The sequence below is a fragment of the Myotis brandtii genome, unplaced genomic scaffold (assembly GCF_000412655.1).
Source record: "Myotis brandtii unplaced genomic scaffold, ASM41265v1 scaffold708, whole genome shotgun sequence".
Lineage (NCBI taxonomy): Eukaryota > Metazoa > Chordata > Mammalia > Chiroptera > Vespertilionidae > Myotis > Myotis brandtii.
The window spans coordinates 3,278,666-3,289,434 of NW_005370777.1; positions in this window are offsets into that span (position 1 = coordinate 3,278,666).

The following is a 10,769-nucleotide window of genomic DNA, read 5'->3' on the forward strand; positions in this document are numbered from 1 at the left end:
TAAGTTTTCATTGCTAATTTCTCTCTCATTGCCTTCTGTTTGAATGATGATCATTATTATTTTTCTTTTACATTTGTTTCAAAATAGCTTCAACAATGGATTTTAATTACCACTAATATGCTATATTAGAAAGCAATTCCTAAATTATAAAAAGCAACAGAAGAGATTTCTCATCTTACAGCATAACACACACACACACACACACACACACACACACACACACACACACCCTCCTAAAACTTCACTTCTATTTTCTTCCTCTTTAGATACTAGTAGTAAACACAACTGCCTGCAATTCCAGGTGATACTGAATGGCCCGAGCATCCTCCTTAACCCCAGCATATGCATAACCATTTCAAAAAGGTGATTACACACATATTTTACTGCCCACCTGAAACATCAGACTAGAGAGGCTGAGTTTCCCCCAGAGAATCTCAAAAACACAAAACAGGATATTTAATTTGTTTAAATTTCCAGAGCAATTTTCTGGAGACAAAAATAAAATACCATGGCATTTTGCTCGCATCTTAAAAAAGAAACCCTCTCAGAAGTACAATGAACCTCATGAGATCTCTAACACGATCCTCTATGTGTATGCTCACATATTATGATTTTGTTCACTGAAAAACAGTTTAACATATTCCAACCCATGCACTTAGTAAAAAAAAGAAGCTTTTGACAAAACAGTTCCTTTTATGAGGCAGCCCCGAAGGTCTCCAACAGCTAAAGAGGTTCAGGCAACCACCCACACTCCCTAGCCCAGCCTTGGTAATTAAGACTATTCCCTGGATTGCCTTAATTTGAAGAAGTTAGAGCACCACGCTAGCATCAGCCCTGGACTTTAAAATCTTTAAACATCTATGCCTGTGAATAAGGTACTGCCGTCTGTGCTTTAATTATTTTGAAGTGAGAAGAATAATTTTTTTAAAAGAAAAGAAATTAGAGATTGGTGGCCCCTGGCTTCCCAAGGAGGTCAAAAGCAGGCACAATTTCAAAGATAGCAGGTCACTTTCTGTTTTTTGTGTTTTTTTTTTGAAATCCTACTGTTAGGCATTTGCACTTGATCTGCTGCCATTGATGCCCTATCATCCTGGAAAACTTTATTTCCCTGCTTGGGAGAGAGTTCTCAAGCTACCTATTGACTCTCCTTACCATTGCAGTGATGAAAACCTGAAATGCATGGGGTTCTCTGTTCTATTGCTTGTGCTTGCTCTAACTTGACCCCCAACAGCCAGAGAACTACTTAATAACCATAGATAAGATTTACAAGGCTCCATCTGTTTATGAGATTTCTTTTGACACACATATGTTAACAAACTATCAGCTATTTCACATCAGCTCAGCGTTCTTTAATTGCAAGCAACAGAAATTTACTCTGGCTAATCAATCAGAAAAGACTTCATCAAAAGGGTATAGTAGAGCTCACAGAGTAGAGCGAAAGGCTTGAGATCTAGCTCAGAAAAAAAGGTAGGTGCCCAGAAAGGTTTGAGGAAGTCTAGCTAACAGGAGCAACTTGACAGTCTTAATGAAGCATTGTTACTGCAATGAATGATTTCAAATCATTTTGGGATTTGTTGCTTATACCACATTACTGATGCTTCAGTGTACCAGAGGGAAAGTCTAAGTTGGCTTATATCAGGGTTTCTCAATCTCTGTTCTACTGGCATTTTGGACCAGATCATTCTTTGCTGTAGGGAGCTGCCCCTCTACATAGTAAGATATTTAGCAACATCGCTGGCCTCTACAAACTCGATGCCAGTAGCATTCTCTCTAGTAGAGACAACCAAAAATGTCTCCCAACATTGCCAGATGTCCACCAAGTGGCAAAACCATCCTCAGTTGAAAACCACTGGCTTAGATGGAATCACAAAACTGCCCATCTCATGGTTCCAGAAAGGCCAACTAACCTTGATGTACAATCCCATAAGGTAAAGGGAAGGTGGATAAGTCTCCAAAAAGAAAGTCAGGATACCATTCCCAAAAGGTAGGGAGATTTATGCTTGCTGCCTATTTCCACATTGGTAAGCAGAAAGTCCTAGGGCAAATTAAACACTGCTGGAGACAAAAATGATAAAACTGAAGCTCTCCTATGTTGGGTTCATCATGAGAAGGCAGGATTTGTTGGAAAAGACAATAATGCTGGGAAAGTAGAAGGCAGCAGAAAAAGAGGAAGACCCAATACGAGATGGGTTGACTCCATAAAAGAAGCCATAGGAATGAGTCCATGGGACCTGAGAAGGCTGTTAAGGACAGGACATGTGCACATCACTCATTCATGGGGTCACCAGCCCACTCAACAGCACACAACACACACGAAAAGAAAGTTGAAGAAGGTTAAATTTTCCAGCCCATAGATTCAGAGAACAAGAAAGAAGAAAGAAGAAGTGGAAATTAAGACTTTTTTTGAAAACAGGTTGCAGAGAGAGTCATCAGAATGCGGTATCAGTCTTCACAATGCCATGACAGGAAAAGCACAATCCTAATGAGGTGGGTGTTCTCTTCCCTTTTTATCCAAAGTCTTCATGTTGCTCTATCTACTTTTAAATCCTGCCAGATCTTTTCCAACTCTTGGTACCTATGGACCTGTGGTAATTGACGTGGCCAAATTAAAGGAAACTGATTCCAAATCCCAGAGAACACCCAATGCATCTCTGTATTAATTAGTTCGTTAACTCTGTTGGTTCCAACATGGTGCTAATGAGACCAAAGACATGAATCCAATCCTCATGCCATATGGACTTGTTCAACAGCCAGCCTTGAGCCCCACTCCAACCAGCCAACTGAATAGATTGATGAATATGGCTACTGGTGAGGAGGGGGTAGGAGCGAGGATGGGTGTGTCCACACAAGCCCATCCTCACTGCTTGAACACCTTGTGTGGCACATTCCCCCAGGAGCAGGGATCTCTCATCCTCACAGAGTACAGAGCACAACCCACACCTATCACGGTACCTCTCCCCGAACACCGCAGCAAAGGATGCCACCTCTTTTCCTCTCTCCTTTCTGGCTCCTACCTACTCATGTTAGCTTCCTTTGCTGCTCCCTTTCCCTTCTGCTCATTAACATTTCTTAAAAACTGGTGCAAAGCTTCATCTCCAATCTGCACTGACTTTAAATTCCCTGATCCCACCATCAGCAGCAAGACCGGGCTTGTCTCTTCTCCCATTATTATTTCTGACAGCCCCAAAGAAATCACTTAATATTCATTTCAGCCTCCTTTTTCAGACAGTCTTAAAAATCAATTTCAAAATTCTTCTTCTTGATCCTGTCACTTAGCACTGAAATGGCCCGGACTGATTACTGGGGAGCAGGACGCTTCCTCCTTCCCCTTCGGCATGTCAGCTTCACTTTGTGAGTCTGTTCCCGAATGGTTTCAGTTGGCTTTCATTTCAGGGTTGTTGTTTTTCACTGAGAAACATGGGTGTGTTTTTTAGCTATATTTGTAGAACAACTTTCAAATATCTTAAAAAGAAAAACCAGCAGAAAAAGGACAGGCAAAATACTTTGGCTAAGAGAAAAATCAGATTCAATAGGTTTTAAAAAAAGAAAGAAAAAGGAAAGACTTAAAATTGCAATTCTTTCTAAAACTTTCAAAAGGGCCACTCTAAACCCTCCACTCTCCAAACAGTAAATTAATAATGGTGGTATCATCTTATTTATTAACAAAAAAGGAGACGTTAAAATCGCCATTCTGTGATCAGATGCTGAAACCTGCAAGGAAGCCAAGAACAGGAAGAAAAGGGTCTGAAAGGGAAGAAAAGGTAACGGCAGCTTTTATAAAGAAGAAAAAAACTTCTTTGTCTTTGCTGCCATTCCGTGAACCATCTGGAGAATTCAGTTCATTGTTACTGTTGCTGCCCATCTTCCTTGCTATTGTTTTGCTTTTACAGGATGTCTTTAATTCTCCAAGTAACATTATTAGAGAACTGAACAGGTTGAAAGCACCAAGGGTGGGGGGAACCTAACCCAAAGAAACCCATTCAGAGCATTTTCCCCCTTAGCCTGTGTTTTTTCTCCTTAGCAAACAGAGGATAATTTTAAAAGTAAGTCTAGCCAATGGACACAGACAACAGGGGGGTGAGGGCATGAGTGGGGGGTGGGGGAGGCAATGGGGCAATAAGGACACATATGTAATACCTTCATCAATAAAGAAAAAGAAAAAAAGAAATGAGACAGAAAGACATTTTTAAAAGGCTCTGGACCGTGCCAAGCTGTCCACCAGCTTGAGAACTGTAACCGATCTTTGCTCTCACCTTTTAAGATTATCGCTCTGCACTATGTGCAATTCCACCAGCTTGTTATTTATATTATTACATCTCCTGACGACCCTCCGCCCACCATGACGCTGGCCTGAGTAAGAAAACATCTGCTAAAACGACGAAGGAAAAGCCATGGGCATGAACTGCAAGGTAGGAGACAACTGGATTTCTCTTATGGGATCAAAGAGTCAAAAATCATTCTCTCTGGGACTTGTGTGGAACATCAAACCTCAGGACTTAAAAGTGTCACCTCGGGAATGAGCAAACTCCAGAATGTGTGCCCAGCCTCCAACCACTTTCTGAGACTGAAGCTAAATTGGAGGAGCCCATCCACATCACAGGAAACGTAATCAAACAGGCTTTGAAAAGGCACAGTGGGACGTGCGAAGAGAGTCCCCTTTCTCTTTTCTGCCTGCCAAACCTGTGGCCTCTCTGTGCAGAGCAAGTGTCCTTCTAGTGCCACCAGGAGGCCACTTACATTAAACGCCACAGCCCTGCCCTGGCTTTTAGGCTCTGATTGCATGGAGTCGGCCCCTGACTACAAAGGACTAACAATGACCAAACACAACCAAGTGAAGGTGATGGACAACTGTCTGAACGTTTATTGAACATCAATCCACCTGCAACACTGACCCCGACTAGGAATTTACTCATCTACAGGTAGACAGGGGATGCTTTGACACCGAGAAAGAACTGTTTAGATTACTGACCTTTTTTTAAAAAAAAAAATAATAAATGACTTATCTCTGGAGACATATCGGTAGCTGGGAGAAGGAAAACTTTAATCTAGATCTTCAACTACGTCCTATACAGTGAAAACAGATGACCCTGCATCTATACCAGAATTCTCTCAAAAGTTCTGCCAGATTTCAAGGGAAAGCAATAGAAGAATATCCATAATTTCAAAATTAGGTTATTATTCACTTTACCAAAGGTCCATTTATTTTACTAATTTACTTCTAAATTCCTGCAAATAGGAACATTAGCTCTTTGAATGCATTTCTAATTGGATTAGAATTATCAACATTTCAAACTAGACTCAACAGTCAGAGACAGAAAATCAGAACTACTGGTGCAGTTAACACATGTCCCTTGGCTAACAGGCCTAGAAATAGGACCCTGTGTCGAGGTAACACACCCTTAATCTAATAATGTTACATTTTTAGTTACCTTCATCAATAAAGAAAAAGAAAAAAAGAAATGAGACAGAAAGACATTTTTAAAAGGCTCTGGACCGTGCCAAGCTGTCCACCAGCTTGAGAACTGTAACCGATCTTTGCTCTCACCTTTTAAGATTATCGCTCTGCACTATGTGCAATTCCACCAGCTTGTTATTTATATTATTACATCTCCTGACGACCCTCCGCCCACCATGACGCTGGCCTGAGTAAGAAAACATCTGCTAAAACGACGAAGGAACAAAAGCCATGGGCATGAACTGCAAGATAGGAGACAACTGGATTTCTCTTATGGGATCAAAGAGTCAAAAATCATTCTCTCTGGGACTTGTATGGAACATCAAACCTCAGGACTTAAAAGTGTCACCTCGGGAATAAGCAAACTCCAGAATGTGTGCCCAGCCTCCAACCACTTTCTGAGACTGAAGCTAAATTGGAGGAGCCCATCCACATCACAGGAAACGTAATCAAACAGGCTTTGAAAAGGCACAGTGGGACGTGCGAAGAGAGTCCCCTTTCTCTTTTCTGCCTGCCAAACCTGTGGCCTCTCTGTGCAGAGCAAGTGTCCTTCTAGTGCCACCAGGAGGCCACTTACATTAAACGCCACAGCCCTGCCCTGGCTTTTAGGCTCTGATTGCATGGAGTCGGCCCCTGACTACAAAGGACTAACAATGACCAAACACAACCAAGTGAAGGTGATGGACAACTGTCTGAACGTTTATTGAACATCAATCCACCTGCAACACTGACCCCGACTAGGAATTTACTCATCTACAGGTAGACAGGGGATGCTTTGACACCGAGAAAGAACTGTTTAGATTACTGACCTTTTTAAAAATAAAAATAAAAATAAATGACTTATCTCTGGAGACATATTGGTAGCTGGGAGAAGGAAAACTTTAATCTAGATCTTCAACTACGTCCTATACAGTGAAAACAGATGACCCTGCATCTATACCAGAATTCTCTCAAAAGTTCTGCCAGATTTCAAGGGAAAGCAATAGAAGAATATCCATAATTTAAAAATTAGGTTATTATTCACTTTACCAAAGGTCCATTTATTTTACTAATTTACTTCTAAATTCCTGCAAATAGGAACATTAGCTCTTTGAATGCATTTCTAATTGGATTAGAATTATCAACATTTCAAACTAGACTCAACAGTCAGAGACAGAAAATCAGAACTACTAGTGCAGTTAACACATGTCCCTTGGCTAACAGGCCTAGAAATAGGACCCTGTGTCGAGGTAACACACCCTTAATCTAATAATGTTACATTTTTAGTCTGTTAGTCATCATCTCACATTTCCTTTTGTTTCTTCAGCATTTGTAAAACTGTGTTTGTTTCTAATGAAATGAGTGTGATGTGAGCTCAACACAGAACCGCACAGCATTTTCATGGGCAGGTGACTTTGGAGGTCAACACCTCCCTTCAAGGTCAGGAGCCCCACAGGCACAGGCCTGATACCTCTACTGAAGCACATTCACTGATGACTTTTCAAGGCTCTTATGTATTCCTCAAAGTCAATGGTACAGGATCTTGTATGGAACAGTGAACATTTACAGGTGAATACACGAAGTTCACGATATATGAATGGGGGAGCACTGTAGATGAAAGCATTTTTTTTGTTAATCCTCACCCAAGGATATTTTTTAGTGATTTTTGAGAGAATGGAAAGGAGGGGTAAGAGACAGAGAGAGAGAAACATCGATGTGAGACAGATACATCGATTGGTTGCCTCCTGCACAAGCTCCAACCAGAGCCAGGGGATTGAGCCTGCAACCGAGGTATGTGCCCTTGATGGGAATCAAACCCAGGACCCTTCAGTTTGTGGACTGATACTCTATCCACTCATCCAAACTGTCTAGGGCTGAAAGCATATTTTTATTTTAGCCATCTCTGTCCTACTGAAGCATTTGGTTTCCTTACCTTTCCGTTTCAAATGTTCCATGTAACTTCACCTTCATTTGAATTCTTTCCACTGTACTACCCTCAGATTTATTATCTAATTCAGAAGAATGGCAGCACCCCAAATCCCAAATGCTTATGATAAATGTCTTGCAAACCACCTACTAGTATATGATTACAGCAGCACCTCCATTCACCGAAGGAGATGCTCAGAGTGCCATAAGCTTCATGGAAACAGTGGAGAAAAGCAGTTTGAATGTCACAAATGGGAGTGGATTCTGGTCAGGAGAGCCACAGCTAACAACTAATCGACAACCATCTGTGAAAGGCCAATTTGGTCTAATGCTGGGCTGGTTACTCTGATGGAATAGGAAAAAATATATCAGACATGGGTCTTTGCTATCAAAGATCTTTCACCAATCGGCTCACTGGCGAGACAAGACAAATAGACACGGCCAAGGAATAAATCGTTAAACTAACATTTAGATTTTTAATTGAAAGAGAAGAGGGATAATTTGTGGATTTGCTAATTATACTTCTATGCCAGGCACATTAGCCCTCAATGGCTCATTCAGGGCTTAACCTGACTTCAGGGCTATTTCATCAAGGCCTCTCCTGGTTCTTGGGCATGTTGAGCTGACATCACTTCCTACTCCTGGCTTCTCGCAGAACAAACACCCTCTGTGTGGTGGCTGCTCTGGCTCTTTCCCATTTTATGTGAAGCAAACATGAAAGTTAAACACTTTCAACACCTATCTTGTATTAGTTTCCAAATTTCCCATGCCAACATGGAAATAAGCTTCCCAAACCAAAAAAAAAAAAACAACATTTTCATATAACTAGAAGTTAAGCAATTTTAAATACTTACAGTCCCTTTCGCATCCAGTTGCCAGTTTCCTCGTGTGTAATGTTAACTGGGAAAGGAAAAGAAAAATAGCCCAAAGTGAGTAGCAAGTGAAAGCTGAAAGCAAACACAGGGAAGATATATATGCAAATTGTTTGCATGAATCCTTAGTTTTCCCTCGTAGATTTTAGCCTCACAGGATGCAATTTCACACTAAACACAGCAGAGATGCCTGAGACAAAGGAGAGAAAAAATGAATCGTTTAACGTACATTCTGGAAGATAATAACTCCATTCTTTCCTGAGAAAATTCATGTCAGCCTCTCCTCCTTTGCAGGTGAACAAAAGCACTTTTAAATATAAAGTCACCGTATATTTTGATGTTGCAAAAATAAATTCCCCAGATGTTTTATGTAGCTTCAGTCATAAAAAGGCTTCCAAAGCCTTTACTCAGAACATAAGAGCAGATTCTACAAGAATATGTTGGGCCTGACTGGTATGGCTTAGTGGTTGAACGTTGATCTATGACCCAGGAGGTTACAGTTCAATTCCAGTCAGGGTCCAGGTTGCAGGCTCGATCCCCAGTGTGGAGCGTGCAGGAGGCAGCCTATCAATGATTCTCTCTCATCATTGATGTTTCTATCTCCCCCTCTTCCTTCTTCTTTGAAATCAGTAAAAATATAAATTTTTAAAAAAGAATTAAAACAAAAGAATATGTTGGGCACTAAATCCAAAATAATGTTATATAGAAGATAGTGCACATTTCACACTTCTTTAAAGGAGACCTGGAGTATTGGGTACAATCTCTTGGAAATACAAAATTAGGTTGAAATAAACTTTTAATTTTTTTTTAATTAATGGGTGCTGCTTCAATCTGTCTGAAGTTATTATTTAAAACTGGAGGGAATCAGAGATTTTGAAACCGGAGCCAATTAACAATATTGGGTTTAATTCTACATTGTATAAAAACTTAAAATATTATCAATATTAAATAAGTGTTGAAAATAATAGAATACTATAATGTGTAAATGAACATTAAAATATGTTAGGTCAAAATATTTCAAATTTGGGTTCGAAGAATCACAATTTCGGACTAGAGAGTCCCTTCCTTGTCAAAACTGAAGGAACTTACAAAAAGATTTTTAATTGGGTTGTTTTTTTTTTTTTGAGACAGCTGTGCCCTCTGGAGGTGGCATTTGGGAATTGAATAAATCTTCACTAAAGAGATAACAATGACTTTCCTAAAGATTTGAACACGAACTTGGAAATGCAAAGGCTTAGAAAGTTTTATTCATGTTCCTTGCTTTGTGTCAAACCAGTTTTCAATGAATACTAATTTAGAATTTCGATTCAGAAGTGTTCAAATGTGTGCAAAACATTTTGGTAGAAGGGATTAAAAGTTTGTGTTCAATATCTGGAATATAATGATTCGAGACATGCTGAATATTATGAAAAGAAAGAATGGTAATTCTGAATCAAATGTCCTCACGGGCTCTTTTGGTGAACTGCTTGAGAGTAGAGGGTCTACCTCTTCAAACCATATTTTCCAACACTCCCAGAGAGAACCAAATCACCTAGACCAGCCAATGCACTGTCCTATCTTCTCAGAATAAACTCACCACCTCTCTTCTTTTTCCTTTGACCTGTTTTATATACTTCCTTCCTAATAAATGGAGGTAAATTTCCCCATCCAGACAATATAGTATTCCAGTTGGGGAAGTAAGAAATTAAGTATTTCTTGTGGGAGTTTTAGGGACAGAAAGTACTAAAGGTGTTTTTGTGTGTTTAGAATTTCAATAGGCAAAAATATATGTAAATAAATGAAGGATATCATTATGGGGAGGGGCAAATCAAAAACAAAAGAACCCCCAAAGTAGTCCTTACTTGATGTGAAAACCAAAACAAAGCCACCACTTCTAAAGAGAGAATGAAGACGTCTTCTTGATTGTAAATTGGCCTTGAAAGTGGATGAATGTTTGTCTTGTTAAAAAAAAAAAAAAAGGCGGGGAAGAAACTAAAAGAATTGAGTCAGGCTGGTGCGCGGCGAGAGAGTATAATTACAATCAGTCAGGTGCAGGACAGTGCACGCAAATATCAGAGGGATGCGGTTCTCTAAAACAGTTCCCTGCGCCGGACGGGACTGCAAGAGGTTCTGCAAAAAAGGAAGCAAAGATATCTTCATGCTTCCAGTTACCTGCATCGCAGGTGCAGGCTGTGGATCCTCACTCCCCAGCCCCACACCCTCCCTCCTCCCTAGAAAGAAGCCAAGGACACAGAGTTACTAGACCTGCCTCAAGTTCCCACCCACCAGGGCAATTCTCAACTCTTAAAGTTCTCCCCCGCCCCCTTGGCCGCCGCTGTTCCCCAAAGGGCGACTCCTACCCCCAATGCCGATTCCTTAAAGAGGCCCGGGACCACGCCCCCGAAACTCACAGGTGATATGCAGGTCCTACCGAGGGAACGACTCAGCAACCCCAGATGCTGAAGCAAACACATAAGGACCGAGAGGTAGTCAGGTCCACCGCAGCAGCCTTGCCCGGCTTCCAGCTTCCAGCTTCCCGCCTTCCCGAGCCGCGCACC